Consider the following 19,733-nt stretch of genomic DNA (forward strand, 5'->3'; position numbering starts at 1 on the left):
TTGGTGACCTCCCTGTAGTGTTAGGCCTGTGGGTGCACAGAAGTCAAGAATTGGGGTTTGGGAACCTCTGCCTAGATTTCAAAGGAAGTATAGAAATGCCTGGGTGGTCAGGCAGAGGTCTGCTACAGGGGCAGAGCCCTCATAGAAAACCTCTGCTAGGGCAGTGTGGAAGGGAAATGTGGAGTAGGAGCCCCCACACAGAATCTCCACTAGGGCACTGCCTAGGGGAACTTTGAGAAGAGGGCCACTATCCTCCAGACCCAAAAATGGTAGATTCACCTACATCTTGCATCATGCAACAAGAAAAGCCATAGGCACTCAATGCCAACCCATGAAGGAGCCACTCAAGGCCATGGGAGCCCACCCTTTGCATCAGTGTGCCCTGGGTATGAGATATGGAGTCAAAAAAGATCATTTTGGAGCTTCAAGATTTAAGGACTGCCCTGCTGGATTTCAGACTTGCATGGGGCCTGTCACTCCTTCGTTTTAGTCCATTTCTCCCATTTGGAATGGAAGCATTTACCCAAGGCCTGTCCTCCCATTGTATTTAGGAAGTAACTAACTTGCTTTCAATTTTACAGCCTCATAGGTGGAAGGAACTTGCCTTGTCTCAGATGAGACTTTGGACTGTGGACTTTTGAGTTAATGCTGAAATGAATTAAGACTTTGAGGGACTGTTGGGAAGGCATGATTGGTTTTGAAATGTGAAAAAACATGAGATTTGGGAGGGGCCAGAGGTGGAATGATACAGTTTGACTGTGTGTCCCCACCAAATCTCATCTCAAACTGTAATCCCCACACCTTGAGGGAAGCACCTGTAATCATCACATGTCAAGGGAGGGAAGTGATTGGATCATGGGGGCAGTTTCTCCCATGCTGTTCTCACGATAGTGAGTTCTCGCAAGATCTGATGGTTTTATAAGTGTTTGGAAGTTCTTCCTTCACTCTTCTCTCTCTTGCTTCCATGTGAAGAAGGTCCTTGCTTCCCCTTCGTCCTCTACCATGATTGTAAGTTTCCTGAGGCCTCCCCACTCATGTGGAATTGTGTGTCAATTAAACCTCTTTCCTTCATAAATCATCCAGTCTCAGATATTTCTTCATAGCAGCATAAGAACAAACTAATACACAACCTAAACCTTCCTCTAGAAATTGCAAGCCTTGGATTACTCCAGACTTCCAAGACAGTTAAGTCATAGTCTGCCAATGCATTAGTTGGGTAGGTCAGGACAGAGATTCCTGATTCTTCCTACTCTATCATGTTCCCAGAATCTCCTTATTGTCTCTCTTAGTCTGTTTGGCCTGCTATAACAAAATACTATAAACTGTGTAGCAAACAAATAACAGAAATTCAGAAATTTGTATTATTGCAAGTAAGTGACAATTACCTTACAACCACATACCATATTTATCTGAAGAACTTAAAAACTCTCTCAAGTATAGAAATGCAATACCTTATAACAATCTTCTTCCTCTTTGAGGTATTTCTCATGATGAAACCACAGAAAAACAAAAGTGGCGCCTTAAAAGAAACTATGAAAAGAAACTTAAAGCTTCTGTTTGTTCCTGGAATAGAATTTGAATCAAATCTAGGAAGGAAGCTCTTCCTCTTGAAAATTAACTGCCTGAAAACAAATCAGAAGAAACAAAAGTCAGTTATATAATGTTGGTGGACAAGGAATTTAACCATAGAGAGGACAGTTATGCAGTTCATTTTACTTTATACTAAAATGAGACTTTTTTTTTCCTAAGTAGGGTAAAGATTTTCAAAGTTACATTCAAGGGCTTATACCATTTGTGATATATTGACTTCCTTTCAAAAATTACCTTATGAATTTCCATATGAAATGAATTTTTCCAGAGTCTTTGAGGGCCTTAACCTAAGATTTTCCCCTCAGTATACAACAGTGACTAGATTTTTTCTGCCTGTACAACACTTCAACTATGTGGAACAGGTTAAGTCTTGTTGGATAATTCAGATTAGTAAAGGTACAAAATGATCATGAACATGCCTGATCACCATACCTGAAACTCACCCTAATCCTATAAAATGAATACTACTTTCCTTCCTATTTCAGCCTCATCCCAAGCAAAAGAAAAAAATTTTTGAGGCACTACTTATTTTTTATTATACACAAAAATTTACGCAGAATTATACATGTGACAAATGTAAAATGACATGCATTCACCAATGTAATATCATTCAGAATAATTTCACTTTCCTAAATATCCTCCATGTTCTGCCTATTTATCCCTCCCTCCCCTCTAGCCCCTGGCATGTATTATAATAAATGTGTGCTTACTACCAGATCATCTAAGGCAGCACTAGTGACATGTGAATATACCTTTGGAAACAATGGACTAAAGTTGTGTTAGCCATGAACAAGCAGCTGTAGTTTATCAATCGAGGTAGCAGCTTGAATTTTTCTGAGAAAGAGGATTATTGTTTCTAAGTATGACTTAAGTGGCAGAATGTGAGTCTAGAGATTCTGATACCCATATGTCACTACATGGAGAGAGGTCTCATGAGAATGAAGTCAACATGGGGGTGGGAGATGGAGTGGAAGACTGAGAGACCGAGAGAGAAAGGAGATTGATTTATGACTGCATCTTTTAAGTATCTGGATTTAATTATGCCTGAATGCAGCCTTATTCTTAGTCCCTAGACTTTTTAGTTACATAAACTGATACATTCTCACATTCAGTTGAGCCAGTTTGAGTTAGGTTTCTGAATGACTCAAGAAGTCTACTGTAGAAATTAGTCTATGGAAATGAAGTTTTACATGGAACAAACCCTAAATTGGATTTGTACAAGACAAGATGTATCACAGTAGGGTGGAAACTTTCCTATCCTGGCTGAGAAGGGAAGATCCTTGATAGGTGATAGCAAAACAGTCAACTAAACTGTCACCTCTTGTTGTTGTTGTTTAGTAGACCTTATTTTTTAGGTTCAGTTTTGGGGTCACAGAAAAATTGAGCAGGAAATAGAGTGCCCATATATTCCCTGCCCCTACAACTGCTTAGCCTCTCCCACTATCAACATGCCACACCAGAGTGGCACATTCTGGGTTATAATGAATCATTATCACCCAAAGTCCATAGTTTACGTTAGGCTTCACTTTTGGTGTTGTTCATAGTATGGATTTTGATAAATGCCTAATGACATGTATCCACCATTGCAGTATCGTACAAAATAGTTTCAATGCACTAAATACCCCCTGTGCTTTGCCTGTTTATCTCTGTCTCCCCACTAACTCCTGGAAACTACTCATCTTTTTACTGTTTCCCTAGTTTTGCCTTTTCCAGAATGGCCTATAGTTGGAATCATGCAGTATGTAGCATTTTCAGATTGGCTTCTTTCACTTGGTAATATGCATTTAAATTTCCTCCATATCTTTACATGGCTTGATAACTCATTTGAGTTTAGTGATGGATAATATTCAATTGTCTGGATGTACCACACTTTTCTTATCCTCTTGTCTACTGAAGAAAATCTTGGTTGCTTCCAAGTTTTCACAGTTACGAATAAGGCTGCTGTAAACATCCATATGCAGCTTTTTGTGTGGACGTGAGTTTTCAAGTCCTTTGGGCAAATTCCAAGGATATGATTGCTGACTCACATAGTAAGAGCATGTTTAGACTTATAAGAAACTGCCAAATTGTCTCTCTTAGTCTGTTTGAGCTGCTATAACAAAATACTATAAACTGGGTAGCTAACAAGTAACAGAAATTTATTTCTCACAGTTCTGGAGGCTGAGAAGTCTAAGATCAAAGCAGTGGCAGATTTGGTATTGGGTGAGAACCTGCTTTCTGGTTCATAGATGGTGTCTTCTAGCTGTGTCCTAATATGGCAGAAAGAACTTGCCAGCTCTTGGGTCCTTTTTTTTTTTTTTTTTTTTTTTTTTTTTTTAACAAGGCTGCTAATTTCATTCATGAGGGCCCTGCTTTCATGATCTATTCACTCCCAAAGATCCCACTCCTTACCATCATCATGGGGGTTAGGATTTCAACATATGAATTTTAGGGAGACGTGAGTATTCACTCTATTGTACTGTCTTTCAAAATGTCTGTATGATTTTGACTTCCCACCAACATTGCTCCACAATCTTGCCAGCATTTCGTGTCATTAGTGTTTTGGATTTGGGCCATTCTAATAGGCATGCAGTAGCATCTCATTGCTGTTTTAGGTTGCAATTCCTTAATGACATACAGTGTTTAATATCTTTTCATATGTGTATTTGATATGTGCATATCTTATTTGATGAGGTATCTGTTGAGGTCTTTTGCCTATTTTATTTAGTTATTTGTTTCCTTATTTTTGAGTTTTAAGAGTTCTTTGTAAATTTTAGATAACAGCTCTTTATCAAATATATCTTTTGCAGGTATTTTTCCCAGCTTGTTTTTAAATAAAATCAGACCATATCCTTATGCCAAGGCCTGATTTGGGGGTATTTAGTGGGGAAATATCAGGATATTATGTGTTGACCACTTTCTGCAAACATTGGTAAAGTCTTATCAATGACAAACATCTCTCCAGTGTGGCCTACCTGAAAGGCTAGTGGTAAGGGAAAAAAATTAAAGCTTTTGTAAGAAAGATACATCTTGCCTGTGTCCAGAAATCCAATGTGGTTGAAACCTGTATTCTTCGCACCAAGCTAAAGTAAGAGGAATCAAATCGGTAAAAACGTGGTTAGATACAAGATTGAGATCTGGGGATGTTTGATTCTTCAGTCTCTCGGTCTCCAACATATCCTTTGGGACTCTATTTATTGACAAAGTTGACAACTACCACCATTGTTAAAATCATTCCATGAAGTATAATGTGGGGTAGGGGAAAGGAGAACTGTTCTCCAATCCAGGCTACAGGTTTGCACTGCCAAGATGCCCTCTCCAGGTTGAATGCTGAAAACTTACAGAATAGACAAAGCACTGAAACTTGTTGGCACATGACAATCCCTCAGATTAAGCTCTTAATGCAAGAGTCATAACTAATCAGACCTGTGGAACTGAACAAACATAAATCAACAGAGGCTAATAAACTTTAAAAGAGATGTATTCCTGGATAAATTCCAAGCCTATTACTTAAGAAAGCAAAAACCAGAATGATGTGAACCTGAGAGGCGGAGCTTGCAGTGAGCCAAGATCTCGCCTCTGCACTCCAGCCTGGGCGACAGAGCAAGACTCTGTCTCAAAAAAAAAAGAAAGAAAGAAAAGAAAAGAAAAACAGAAAAAAAAAATCTGCAAAAACACAGCCCCTGTTGCAAATCCCAACCCTTAGAGTTTACACCAACAGGAAACAGACTAATATATGCATCCCTCAGAAAATGAGTTCTCACTGGTGCCCATATTAGCTAAGATCAATAGTTAGCTTGCAGGACTGGGGAAAGCCAAGTTGGTTGATTTAGAAACTTGCTCTACTGTCTTGGCAGGATATAATTGCTATCCTCGCTTAGCAGCCATTATCGATGCAGCAAAGCAGTGTCCTTTGTATTTTGTTTCCCCATTTTCCTATTTGCAAAAGGAATTTTTATTGTAGTTATGACGTTTCCCCTCCATTATTTTAGACTGGGAGTACAGAGGATGAATAAATATGTCATTTAGTCCAGATGCCATTAACATAAAGTTTAGAGAGAAATGTGCATCTCCCAGAGATCCTGGAACTTGTATGCAAGAACTGGTGCAACTTGAGGCTATCTCCCTTCCTAGAAGAGAAACTCTGTGTATTTTTGGTTGTATGCTGATGCGTGAATTGTGTTAGTGGGGAGAATTCTGATGATTGTTTATATGAGGAAAAAGAAGAATGTGAAAGTTGGGCTGCTGAGAGACGCACTTAGTAGATATCTATAGTTTAGGTCTATCCAGTATCCATTCTCCTTTTTGGTATTCACACTTAGATTTATCTTTGAGGGAACCACCTTTCCCCTATTTCATTCATGAAATTTCAGTGAAACTGATTCTATCCCCAGGTCCAGGCAGAAGCATTATTGGCTTAGGAATGGCAGGTAACCCAAATTAATCCAGTGAGAAAGAGTCAGCTCTGGAAGATTTGTTAGAGTCAGAAAAGATCACTTCCTTTCTCCTTCTCTGCTAACATGGTAGACTATAATCCTGGACTATAATGGCAATCTTACTCCTATTTAGGAAAAATCTGCTGAGAATGAAGCCAACACCGAGATATTCCTGATTTTATCTTTTTTTTTTTTTTTTTTTTTTTTTGAGACAGAATGTTGCTCTATTGCACAGGCTGGAAGGAATGCAGTGGTGCAATCTTGGCTCACTGCAACCTCCCCCTTCTGGGGGTTCAAGCGATTCTCCTGCCTCAGCCTCCTGAGCAGGCGCACAACACCACACCCAGCTAATTTTTGTATTTTCACTAGAGACGGAGTTCTGCCATGATGGCCAGGCTGGTCTGACACTCCTGGCCTCGAGTGACCTGCCTGTCTTGGCCTCTCAAATTACTAGGATTACAGGCATGAGCCACCGCACCCAGTCCTGATTTTATCTCTTGATCATCTGGATTACACTCTACCAGAAGGCACTCCTGGGACTTTTGGATTGCACAAATCAATAAATTTTTTCTTTCGCCTGAGTAATTTTGTGCTGGGTATCTGCTCTGGCTGATATAGTTATGTTAGACTGACTCTGTATTTAAGTGCTGGTAGTTATTTCCTAGTTAATAGACTATTAGATAACTTACTTTCAAGTATATATCCTTTTTCCTTTGTAATTTTGTCAAATCCTTTAAGTATTCATTCTGATTCATTTCACCGAACTCTGAATCTTCTGGGAGGGGCTGGAAAAAGGGTTGTTATTTCCCCAGTTTGCATGCTTCAATAGACCAGGTGTTGACAGCTGCTGTCTGAGTCAATGCGTCTGTGACTATGCCCTGCCAGTTACGAAATATTTTGAATATCATATCTAATTGGTAGGGGGACACTGGTCTAAGTTGTTCTTTGAATATATTTTTTGTTTGTGGACAATAATCTTAATATAACTGACTCCCAGATGGCTTCAAGTGTAGTTATAACTTTAATCAAATAATAGAAGAGTATGGAATTTTACCTAACATTTAAATCCAGAATAAAGTTTTGCAAAAAGAGCTCTGTGTGGAACTCAGGAGGGCTCGAGCAAGCCACTAGTCCTAATTTTCTGGATCTGTAAAATAAGAAGTTACTATCCTTCAAACTAAATTTTTATGATTCCATTTGGAATAAGGAGAAACAAAAGTGAAAGCACTACGTTTAAAAAAAAAAACTTAAGGTCACTTTAGAACATAGCTACTTCTGGGAAATCAGGCACATCTCAAATTTGATAAGAAAGTCAAGCACATAAGCATGCAAACACTCATAGGAACACATAAATAAATACACATACAATGGAAAAAAAGCATTGCAGCATTGCAGGCTGTTCTCTAACTCCTGAACTTGTTTTATTTAAACATGAGGAAGGTATGATGGAACCCAGCATTAAACAGTGTTACTGGCATTTTTTTTTTTTTCTTTCTGAGATTTGGACCTTAAGTACATCACTCCTTTTCAGACTATGCCAGGAATATTTAAAGCAGATTTTACCAGTTAATCTAGGCACACCCAGGTTTAAGTCTCTCTCTATTTGCTTACTCCAGTATAAATACATTCTAGAAGTTATTTTTTGTTGTTCTTTTTTGCTAGTTTGCTTGTTTTTCTCTGTTAAGAATTTTATTGATGATAACTTTTAGTAACTTGAGGAAATTTTTGAGTATTCACCTTTACTGTGGAGTTTTTCATGAACATAGGAATCTGGTGATATCAATTTAATCAAAATTTAAAACTCAGAGTACATATTACACCCCTCTTGACTTATTCCCCATCATTCTAAAAATCAGAGATCAGCCACTATGCAGTGGTGTCCTTTAACTTTTCAGTAATATAGATTTAAAACAATAAGGAAAATTCTCATATGAATTTGTGTTTATTGATGTTAACAGATGCACTTGGAGATTGGGTGGGAACTTTTCTAGCTCTGCCTTCTCTGTGTTTCATCCATTGTCATCACTTGGGGTTATTGAAGGACTTCCCTTCACGTCCTTTTATATTCTGATTCCTTATAAAACCTGAAGGTAATTTAAAAAAATTTTTTTTGTTTTCTTCTGGTTTTTTTGAGATGGAGTCTCGCTCTGTTGCCCAGGCTGTAGTGGCAATATCTTGGCTCACTGCAACCTCTGCCTCCTGGGTTCAAGTGATTCTCATGTCTCAGCCTCCCGGGTAGCTGGGACTACAGGCACGAGACACCATGCCCAGTTAATTTTTTGTATTTTTAGTAGAGATGGGGTTTCGCCATTTTGACCAGGCTGGTCTTGAACTTCTGACCTCAGGTGATCTGCCTGCCTCGGCCTCCCAAAGTCCTGGGATTACAGGTGTGAGCCACCGTTCCTGGCCTGGAGATAATTTTTAAAAGTCATTGGCTCCACTCACGAGATTTCTCTTTGGTTCCAAGATTATGTAGCCACTTTGCCCATAAACCTAAACCTACCACTGCCATCTATTCATGTCATTTCTTCATCTTTAAGGGTATTTGCTCACAATTCTCTGTATAACACAGAGCAGAGAAATAATGGAAAATAATATTCTATTTCTAATGCTATTGCCTGCTTAGATTTATTTCATTTCTTCTAGAACCCCTTCACATAGGCCAGTAGTTATTTCTTGCCTCTTATTTTTTCTTTCTTTTCTTTTTTGTTTTTTCTTTTCTTTTCTTTTCTTTTTTTTTTTTTTTTTTTTTTTTGTTGTTGTTGTTGTTGTTGTTTTAGAAGGAGTCTTGCTCTGTCACCTGAGCTAAAGTGCAGTGGCCCGATCTCGGCTCACTGCAACCTCCCCTCCTGGGTTCAAGCGATTCTTCTGCCTCAGCCTCCTGAGTCTCCTGAGTAGCTGGGATTACAGGCGCCAGCCACCACACCCGTCTAATTTTTGTATTTTTAGTAGAGACGGGGTTTCACCATCTTGGCCAGGTTGGTCTCGAACTCTTGACCTTGTGATCCACCTGCCTTGGCCTCTCAAAGTGCTGGGATTACAGGTGTGAGCCATGGCACCCAGCCTCTCTTTTTTTATAATAACCTTAGGTTGATGGGTATGTGTGCAGGTTTGGTATATAAGTAAACTCTTGTCATGGGGTACTGTTGGATGGATTGCTTCATCATCTAGGTACTAAGCATAGTACCCAATAGTTATTTTTTTGGATCCTCTTCCTCCTCTCACCCTCCACCCTCAAGTAGTCTCCAGTGTCTGTTGTTCCCTTCTTTGTGTCCATGTGTTCTCATTATTTAGCTCCCACTTATAAGTGAGAACATGTGGTACTTGGTTTTCTGTTCCTGCATTAGTTTGCTAAGGATATGGGCTCTAGCATCATCCATGTTCCTGCAAAGGACATGATCTCATTCTTTTTTATGGCTGCATAGTGTTCCAAGTGTATATGTACCACCTTTTCTTTATTCAATCTACCATTGATAGGCATTTAGGTTGATTCCATGTCTTTGCTACTGTGAATAATGCTACAATTAACATGTGCATGCATGTGTCTTTGTGATAGAACAATTTACATTCCTTTGGGTATATATCCAATAATGGAATTGCTGGGTCAAACGGCAGTTCTGTTTTTAGCTCTTCGAGGAATCACCACACTGCTTTCCACAATGGTTGCTCTAATTTACACTCCCACCAACAGTGTATTGGCATTCCCTTTTCTCACAACCTTGCCAGCATCTGTTATTTTTTCACATTTTAGTAATAGCCATTCTGACTGGTGTGAGATGGTGTCTCATTGTGGTTCTGATTTGCATTTCTTTAATGATCAGTGATATTGAGCTTTTTTTTCATATGCCTGTTGGTTGCACGTATATATTCTTTGAGACATGTCTGTTCATGTTTTGCCCACTTTTTAATGAGGTAGTTTTTTCTTATAAATTGGTTAAGTTCCTTATAAATGCTGGATATTAGACCTTTGATAGATGCATAGTTGGCAAAAATTTTCTCCCGTTCTGTATGTTGTCTGTTTACTCTGTTGATAGTTTATTTTGCTGTGCAGAAGTCCTTAAGTTTAATTAGAACATATTTGTCCATTTTTGCTTTTGTTGCAATTGCTTTTGCTGTCTTTGTCATGAAATTTTTGCCCATTCCTGCATCCAGGATGGCATTTCCTAGGTTGTCTTCCAGGATTTTTATAGTTTTGAGTTTTACATTTAAACCTTTAATCCATCTTGAGTTGATTTTGTATATAGTTTAAGGAAGGGGTCCCGTTTTAATCCTCTGCATATGGCTAGCCAGTTATCCCAGAACCATTTATTGAATAGTTTATCCCCATTGCTTGTTTTGTCAGCTTTATCGAAGATGGTTGTAGATATTAGCCTCATTTCTGGGCTCTATTCTTTTCCAATAGTCTATGAGTCTCTGTTTGCACCAGTACCATGCTGTTTTGGTTGCTGTAGCCCTGTAGTGTGTAGTTTGAAATCAGGTAATGTGATGTCACCAGCTTTGTTCTTTTTGCTTAGGATTGCCTTGGCTATTCAGGCTCATTTTCGGTTCCATATAAATTTAAAAATAGTTTTGTTTTTTTTGTTGTTTTTTTTTTTTTAGTTTTGTGAAGAATATCATTGGTAGATTGATAGGAATAGTATTGAATCTATAAATTGCTTTGGGCAGTATGACCATTTTAATGATACTGATTCTTCCTGTCCATGAGCATGGAATGTTTTTCCATTTGTCAGTGTCATCTCTGATATCCTTGAGCAGTGTTTTGTAATTATAATCATAGAGATCTCTCACCTTCCTGCTTAGCTGTATTCCTAGGTATTTTATTATTTTTGTGTCAGTTGTGAACGGGATTGCATTCCTGATTTGACTCTCCAGTTGCCTGTTGTTGGTGTATAGGAATGCTAGTGATTCTAGTGATTTTTGTATGTTGATTTTATATCCTGAGATTTTGCTAAAGTTGTTTGTCAGCTCACGGAGCTTTTGGGTTGAGATGTTGGGGTTTTCTATATAGAATCATGTCATCTGCAAACAAGAATAGTTTGACTTCCTCTCTTCCTATTTGGATGCCCTTTATTGCTTTCCCTTGTCTGACTTCTCTGGCCAGGCCTTCCAATACTATATGTGGTTGATTTTAGAGTATGTGCCCTGTGGTGATGAGAAGATGGATATTCTGTTGTTTTGGGGTGGAAAGTTCTGTAGAGATCTACAAAATTCATTTGGCCCAATGTTGAGTTCGGGTCCTGAATATCTTTGTTAATTTTCTGCCTCAGTGTCTGTCTCATACTGTCAGTAGAGTGCTAAACTCTCCCACTATTCTTGTCTGGGAGTCTAAGTTTCTTTGAAGGTCTCTAAGAACTTGCTTTATAAATTTGGGTGCTCCTGCATTGGGTGTGTGTATATTTAGGAAAGTTAGGTCTTCCTGTTGAAATAAAACCTTAATCACTGTGTAACATCATTCTTTGCCTTTTTTTTTTTTTTAATCTTTGTTGGTTTAAAGTCTGTTTTATCTGGAACTATGATTGCAACCACTGCTTTTTCCTGATTTCCATTTGCTTGGTAGATTTTCCTCCATCGCTTTGTTTCGAGCCTATTTGTGTCACTACATGTGAGATGAGTCTCTTGAAGACAACATACCACTGAGTATTGCTTTTTTATCCAGTTTGCCACTCTGTGCCTTTCATTTTTTATTTTTACTTATTTATTTATTTTTGAGACAGCGTTTCATTCTTGTTGCCCAGGCTGGAGTGCAATAGTGCGATCTCAGCACACTGCAACCTCTGCCTCCCAGGTTCAAGCAATTCTCCTGCCTCAGCCTCCCAAGTAGCTGGGATTACAGGCACCTGCCACCATGCCTGGCTAATTTTTTGTATTTTTAGTAGAGGCAGGGTTTCCTCATGTTGGCCAGGCTGGTCTCAAACTCCTGACCTCAGGTGATCCACCTGCCTTGGCCTTCCAAAGTGCTGAGATTACAGGCATAAGCCACCATGCCCATCCTTTGTGCCTTTTAAGTGGGGTATTTATCCCATTAATATTCAAGGTTAGTATTGATACATTGGATTTAATCCTATCATTGTGTTGTTAGCTGGTTATTATGCTGACTTGCTTGTGTGGTTGATTTATAGTGTCACTGGTCTGTGTACCTAAACGTGTTTTTGTATTGACTGGTAATAGTCTTTCCTTTCCATACTTAATGTTCCTTTCAGGATCTGTTGTAAGGCGGGTCTGAACTCCCTAGGCATTTGCTTATTTGGCTATTTCTCCTTTGCTTATTAATATAGTTTGATTCTGTGTCCCTACCCAAATCTTATCTCGAATTGTAATCTCCACATATCAAGGGAGGGACCTGGTGGGAGGTGATTGGATCATGGGGGCAGTTACCCTCCCACCAATGCTGTTCTCATAATAGTGAGGGAGTTCTCATGAGATCTGATGTTTTAAAAGTGGCAGTTTCCCCTGCACACACTCTCTCTCTCTCCTGCTGCCATGTAAGATGTGCCTTGCTTCCCCTTCACCCTCCGCCGTGATTTTAAGTTTCTTGAGGCCTCTTAGCCATGCATAAGTATGAGCCAATTAAACTGCTTTCTTTATAAATTACCCAGTCTCAGGTAGTATCCTAGCAGTATGAGAATGAACTAATACACTTAAGAAGCTTAGTTTGGCTGGATATGAAATCCTTGGTTAAATATGTTTTTCTTTAAGAATGTTGAATATCAGCCCCCAATCTCTTCTGGCTTGTAGAGTTTCTGCTGAGAAGTCTACTGTTAGCCTGATGGGGTTCCCTTTTAGATGACCTGCCCTTTCTCTCTAGCTGCCTTTAACATTCTTTCATTTCAAATTTGGAAAATCTAACAATTATATGACCTGAGGATGATCTTCTTGAGTAGGATATTGTACAGGTTCTCTGTATTTCCTGAATTTGACTGTTGGCCTCTCTGGCAAGGTGAGGGGAGTTTTCAGGAGTGATATGCTAAAATGTGTTTTCCAAGTGGTTTTCTTTCTCCCCATCTCTTTCAGTGATGCCAGTGATTTATAGATTTGGCCTCCTTACATAATCCCATATTTCCTGGAGGTTCTGTTCATTCATTTTCATTCTTTTTTAAAAATTTTTGTATGGCTGTCTTGTTTCAGAGAGCCAGTCTTCAAGTTCTGAGATTCTTTCCCCAGTTTGGTCTATTCCACTGTTAATACTTGCAATTGCATTGTGAAATTCTTGCAGTGTGCTTTTCAGCTCTATACAATCTGTTAGGTTTCTTTTTAATACTGGCAATTTTGCCTGTCAGCTCCTTTATCATTTTATCATGATTCTTAGTTTCCTTGGATTGTGTTTTGCTGTTGTCCTAAATCTCAATGATCTTCATTCCTATCTATACTCTGAATTCTATTTGTCATTTCAGCCAACTCAGCCTGTTTAAGAACCCTCATTGGAGAACTGGTGCTGTTGTTTGGAGGACATAAGACACTGGCCATTTGAGTTGCCAGAGTTCTTACATTGGTTATTTCTCATCTTTGTGTATGGGTGTTCCTTTAACTGCAGTGTAGATTGACTACAGTCAGAAGACTTTTTTCCTGAATATTTTCATAGGGCTGAGGCTTTGTGCAGGGTCTTTATTTGTGGCTGACTTCTTATGTTTGGTTTTACAGGGTAGGTATGTTAGTGAGATATTTTTGGTATTGAAGCTGTGGGGTGTGACCCAGTAGGTGGTGCTTAGGTGCTTCATGAAGGTCAGTGGGTGATACAATTTGATGACATAAGATTCAAAACTGAGAGGCTTTAAGGAGGAGAGAAGGAGATGAGGGGTTTTGTGTAGTGGTCAGTAGGTAGGCTCTTTTCCAGTCATGTGACTCCCCTGTATTTCCTCATGGTTGCAGCTTGGCTCTCTCTCAATGCTCTGAAAGTGTGGACTCCTCTCCCACTTGAGTGCTGGCTATAGATTGCAGCTTGGCACTCCTAGGCTGCCCACCACAGCTCTGGGGAGATCTCAGGGTTTATGTTTCCTCCCCAGCTTGCAGGCAGCAAAGGGAAGGACCTTAGCAGTGGTTGTGACTGAGGGTCTTTTACTTGTCTCCTGGGGACTCCACCCCACAGAGATGCAGGTCAGCAATTGCTGAGTGTGATCGACCCAAGATGGGGGAACTGTGCTGTGGGTCCAAACTGGGGGTTCCCTGCCTGGTGACAAGCAGCAGGGGTGGGCGGGACCCGTGGGAGATGGACTGGTCTCTTCTCCTTGGGTTAACTGCAGTGCATTGGGGGTGTGGATGATGCACTTAGGGTCTTTGCTGTTTAATTAGTCTAAAGGTAGTAGGGGTAGTACCACTACAGAGGCAGTGGCAGAGAGGCTTTTGGTTGCCTCTGGGGGCTCCAACCCCAAGAAATGCAGAGTCACTGCTTTGGGAATGTTCAACCAGTGAGGTGGGTGGCTGCATTGCTGGTGTGAGTTGGAGCCTCCACTTGTTGGGGAGCAGGGGTTCAAGGGCTCACTGAGAGGAGACACTGGTCTCCTCTCCATGTGGTCACTGTGGTGTGCTATAAGCTTAGGTATAACCCTCGGGCCCTTTGTTTCTTCCCCAGACTGAGGGGAGCAGGGTTAGAACTGCTGCTGTGGCAGTGGCAGAGGGACCATCATATGCCTCTGAGAGCTTTTCCCCTCAGGACACTACCTGTGGGTATGCTCAGCTGTGGGTGGGGTGACTGTTCCGTGGTCACGAACCAGAGGCCCTGCCTGGTAAGGAGTAGGGGGTGGGGGTTCCCAGGAAAGAGAAACTGAACTCCTTTCCGTATGGTGGCTGTGGTGTGCTAAAGGTGCCAGTGTAGTGAGTAGGACCTTTGTTCCTGCCCCAGCCTGAGGGCTGGTAGGGCAGCAGCACTGCAACTGCAGTGGGAGGGTTTGTGGGTTCACTCTGGGATTTCCTCTTCGAAGAAATGCGGGAGTGCCTCTGATTGAAGTGGTCAGGCGGAAACAGGGTGGTTGTGCTGGAGTGCCCGGTTGGGCAACCCTACCCAGTGAGGAGAAGTGAGGACTGGGACTTGTGTGGGGAACAGTCTGGCCACTTTTCTAAGGTGGGTGCTCTGTGCCGGCTGTCCAGACCAGCCCCTGGTACTCAGGGAGGACTTTTCAGAACCTGGAGATAGTAAGGGCGAGGGCTGCAAGACAGCAAAGATCAGAGCACCCACCCTCTCATCCTCCCACCCCCACACACACTGGGAGTGCTGTCCCAGAGAGTTGTTGAGCTGCTACTGGCTCAATATCCCTGGCAGGGGGTGGGTGGAGACCCAGGCCAGGAGGACTCACCCAGTGAGGAGAAGCAGGTTTGGAGACTTGTGTAAAAAAGCAGTCTGGCCACTTTTCCATAGGGCAGCTGTGTTGTGCTGGGGGTCCACTCCAGTCACTGACTGGTCACCTTGCACTCTCTAAAGCCTGAAAGCAACAAGGGCTGAAGCTGTGAAACAGTGAAGATGGCCGCCTACCCCTTCCTCTGAAAGCTCCCTCTCAGGGATGTGTAACACTGCTACCAGTAGCTGGCTGGAGTTCTAAGCCAATGGGTCTTAGTCTGTGGCTTCTGAAGTGCTATGGAGGTGTGGCCTGCAGATCTTCGCTGCTCAGCTCCTTGTATTCAGCCCTTTTCATAGGAGTATGTATGGGGGTCTAACCTCCCACTTTTCTGGAGTAGCAGTTACTTGTGCCAGGAAGCCAGGATGCCAGGATATCTAAGGCTCCCGGGGCTCCATGTGCACCTGAGCTAAGACTCCCCATAGCTCTGTGTGTGAGACTGAAGGCCCTAGTGGAGGGGGTTCATGAGGGGATCTCCTGCCCCAAGAGTAGCAACGATCCCTGGGAGAAGCATTGGTCCGCAGTTGCTCATTCACTCACTGCTTCCCTGGATGGGGAGGCTCCCCTGGCTCCATGTTGCTCCTGGGTGGGCGGCTGTCCTGCCTTGCTTTTCTCCCTTCTCCATGGGTCAAGTTGTTTTCTTGATGAATTCCAATGCGTGTATCTGAATGTTTCGGTTGAAAGTGCAGTATGTACTTGCCCCATCTATTCTCTCTGTGAGAGTAGTACACACTGCTGCTTCTAGTTGAGCGTAAGAAAAATAAATACCCCTTTAATGTGTTTGCTAGAAGATAGAAAACACTGCAAAGAACAGAGTAGAATTCATATTCTTAAAAACAAATATGAAAACTTATTCTACTTTCCTTCTTTACAAATGAAAATAAGCATATTTATTGTCCTCAATGCACTTTTTCCTTTGAAATTATGATTCCTCAGAAATACCTTTGGGGTTAAGAATATCAGCTGTCACACAGAGCTAAATCCTTTTAATTGTGAATTTTTCCCCACAAAGCTGAATGAACTACATCTTGACAGGGCAGGCAAAGCATTAAAGTGAAATATTTTTTCCCTCATTTTCTTTTTGTTTTTCTTTCTTTTTTATTTTGAGATGGAGTTTCACTCTTGTTGCCCAGAGTGCAATGGCATGATCTCAGCTCACTGCAACCTCCACCTCCCGGGTTCAAGTGATTCTCCTGCCTCAGCCTCCAGAGTAGCTGGGATTACAGGCACATGCCACTATGCCTGGCTAATTTTTTTATTTTTAGCAGAGATGGAATTTCACTACATTGGCCAAGCCGGTCTCGAACTCCTGACATCAGGTGGTCCATCTGCCTCAGCCTCCCAAAGTGATGGGATTACAGGTGTGAGCCACTGCGCCCAGCCCCCACTTTCTGAGGTGAGATAAAGGAAGAGTTAATCATTCATACTCCTTTTCTTGGGTTCAGCTGCTACTGTTACCTCTGATGGAGGACCAGGGATTTCTGGGACTTGAACTCTTATTATAGAAGGTCAGATTAGCCTTATGCTGAACAGCAGCAGCTACCTGGGCCTTTCTCCCCTGAATAAAAGTTCTGAAGATCTAAAATGAAAATATGAAAGGAAAGAAATTATCAAGTTCTGTCTACTAAATATCTCAGTGGATTTCCTTAAACACTAGAGCCTCAACTGGCAGATTTGTCTTAAGGCCTTTGTTTGGAGTGTTTTCCTACAAGTCTCAATGTCTAACAAAGGCAGGCGTTCCCGGTCAAGCTCTGCCAAATTCACCATGTGACCTAGGACCTGAAGTGAACTTTCGTTTCTCCTATTCTCTCTCTTTCCGACCTTCCCTCCCTCCCGAGGCAATGCAGACAGGAACTCAATACATTTTGAGTTCTCCATAGGAAAAGAATTATTATTATTAAAACAATAAGCTATCAAGATAAATGCCAATATATAATGCATATATATTCATCTATACATCAATATATACTAGCTTTCATATCTGTATTCTCTTTTTTCTTTCTCATCCAGAACTCAAGAAGACATGTCTGTATCCCTTTTTTTTTTTTGAGACAAAGTTTCACTCTTGTTGCCCAGGCTGGAGCTCAATGGCATGATCTTGGCTCACTGCAACCTCCACCTCCCGAGTTCAAGCAATTCTGCTGCCTCAGCCTCCTGAGTAGCTGGGATTACAGGCACCTGCCACCATGTCTGGCTAATTTTTGTGTATTTAGTAGAGATGGGGTTTCACCATGTTGACCAGGCTGGTCTTGAACTTCTGACCTCAGGTGATCCACCTGCCTCGGCCTCCCAAAGAGCTGGGATTACAGGCGTGAGCCACCGCACCCCGCCCAACATGTCTGTATTCTTAAGGCTGTGGAAGTGTCTTTACTATTTTGTTCTCTTAGGTGAGAATCCGGTCCTCACCCTACACTTTATTCCTCAGGTGAAGAGACTGTGTGTGTGTGTGTCCATTCAGGGAAGCATGAGGGCATTTGAATTCAGCTGAGCAGATTTAGTCATCTAGGAGCTGCTCCGTTAAGTGTTTAACACAATAGTTAACAAAACAAAACTAGCAGGAAATTAATCTGGAATTTCCCAGTAACTACATGTTTTAGATAAGTTTTTGAATTGAGTCCAAGATGATGTGATAGTGCATGTTCATAATTAACTAAGAAACTGGGAAAAGCTTTCTTAATCTAAAAACAAAGCCAAAAATCTTTCCATGCAAGGAAAGAAAATCTTAATTGATTAACTCATTAATAGAGCAGGGAAAAGAAAACAAAAGCAAAAGTGAAAAAACTAACTTGAGATCTGGCTGAACTCATAATGTGTATTTGTTTTATTTCCAGTTGCTGCTTACCCTCATTAGCTTTGCAAGACCGAAGGATTTTGTGCTTTCTCTTGCCTGGCAATTGTTCAGTCCAAAATTTAGCCATGTTATTTTTGTGTTATTATCAGGAGCAAGAGGACATGTGTATTGGTGACAGAAGAGGGGTGAGAGGGCAGGGATGAGATGAATCTGATTAACTTCAGGGCTTATTAGAATAAATCTTGTAGGCTTGAAGAATCTAGAGAATCTTGTAGGCTTGAAGAATCTTGTAGGCTTGGAGAATCTAGAGAATCTTGTAGGCTTGAAGAATCTTGTAGGCTTGAAGAATCTTGTAAGCTTGGAGAATCTAGAGTTCTCTGAGAAATGGTAAACAGACTTTATAAATCCTGGCTATGTTGCTGCTATAATCTTCCCCTGACATAATCCCAAGAAATAGAAACAAATAGAAATAGAAATCTAATAGAAATAGAACTATTTCCCAAGAAATAGAAAGTAAAACTGACAAAGCCAATGGAAAGAAATCAGTTTGGAAGCTGTTAATTTTCACGGGATCTGTGTTCAGTAACTGCCCTCTATCGGCTCCCTGAATAGCACACTATATAGGACGGAGAATCTGAAAGGCCTTTTTGCTGGTTTTCTTACGAACAGAGAGTTCATAAGCCAGGACCTTCTTCAGCCTCCAAGGTAAAGAAATTTGTGATCTCCAAGCTCCCTCTTGTATGTATTGTGAACGCCACTGTCAGAAGAGAAACACCAAAGCTACTCACCTGGAAATGTTGCAGTATGAAGACCAGGTATTTGATCGAGACTTTATTTAAATGTTAACTCTGTTAATGAATTTCTTTGCTAACTTCCCCTGCTTTATTTTCATGCCAAAAAACAGAGAGGTGCAGAGAACAGAACTCTGCACCACAGTCTAAAAGTGTTAGTTTCAGGCACAACACTGCTGTTTTTGAGCTGTGGGTCCTCAGACAAGCTATTTTAGCTTTCCGAGCCTCAGATTCCCACTTGCCTGCTTCTTCACCACTTCCTGGGGGGATAAGAGAAGACCAAATGATATGTTTGTGAAGGTGCTTTGCCACTGGTGTGTACCCTATGCAGACATGAAGCAATATTGGTAGTACTTTATAAAAGTAAGACGTCATTTTCTCATTCACAGGACTGAGGATTAGAAAGAATAATGCTGAGTTTCTGGCTGCCTCTGCTTTTGAGGACCTAGGAGGCATTCTGACCTAAAGAGAGTAGGCTCTGGGGTCAAACATAAATGTAAACACCGTTAGTGTGACCTTTGCAGATCATTTGTCTGCCCTGTGCTTCTACTATGCTATCTGTCTGCAAAGTAAAGAACTTCTTTACAAAATGCCTCATACAAGTGTGAATACAACAAATAATTTCCATCTCTAAAGTTCTTCATAGAAAACAGAATTATAAGATGCACTCACTATCCAAGAATAAACGATACCAGGAAAGGGCAAAAGTTAATTAATCCTCTTACGATAAAGAGCACATTTCAAGGTAAATAATAAAAATAATTATCTTAAAGTTAACAAAATGTATACGGTTATTTGCAACTATGCATTAATTCTTAGT

General features: G+C 40.9%; 2 long non-coding RNA genes across 3 annotated transcripts in view; one reads left to right on the forward strand and one right to left on the reverse strand.

Annotated features, from left to right (window-relative positions):
* Positions 1 to 19,733, forward strand: part of LOC144339048 (uncharacterized) — a 34,224-nt gene that overhangs the window by 2,282 nt on the left and 12,209 nt on the right. Inside the window, exons 2-3 of one of the 2 annotated variants that reach the window (XR_013413656.1) lie at positions 16,600 to 16,727; positions 18,792 to 18,937. This is a non-coding gene — a long non-coding RNA (uncharacterized LOC144339048). The remainder of the gene's footprint in view (positions 1 to 16,599; positions 16,728 to 18,791; positions 18,938 to 19,733) is intronic. The other variant, XR_013413657.1, reaches the window with a different exon arrangement.
* Positions 1,387 to 15,418, reverse strand: LOC144339050 (uncharacterized). Its single transcript, XR_013413659.1, has 2 exons — positions 15,293 to 15,418; positions 1,387 to 1,622 (listed from the first exon to the last, which is right to left on the reverse strand). It is a non-coding gene; the product is annotated as an uncharacterized LOC144339050 (long non-coding RNA).

This window comes from Macaca mulatta, chromosome 2 (assembly GCF_049350105.2).
Source record: "Macaca mulatta isolate MMU2019108-1 chromosome 2, T2T-MMU8v2.0, whole genome shotgun sequence".
In the NCBI taxonomy this organism is placed as follows: Eukaryota; Metazoa; Chordata; class Mammalia; order Primates; family Cercopithecidae; genus Macaca; species Macaca mulatta.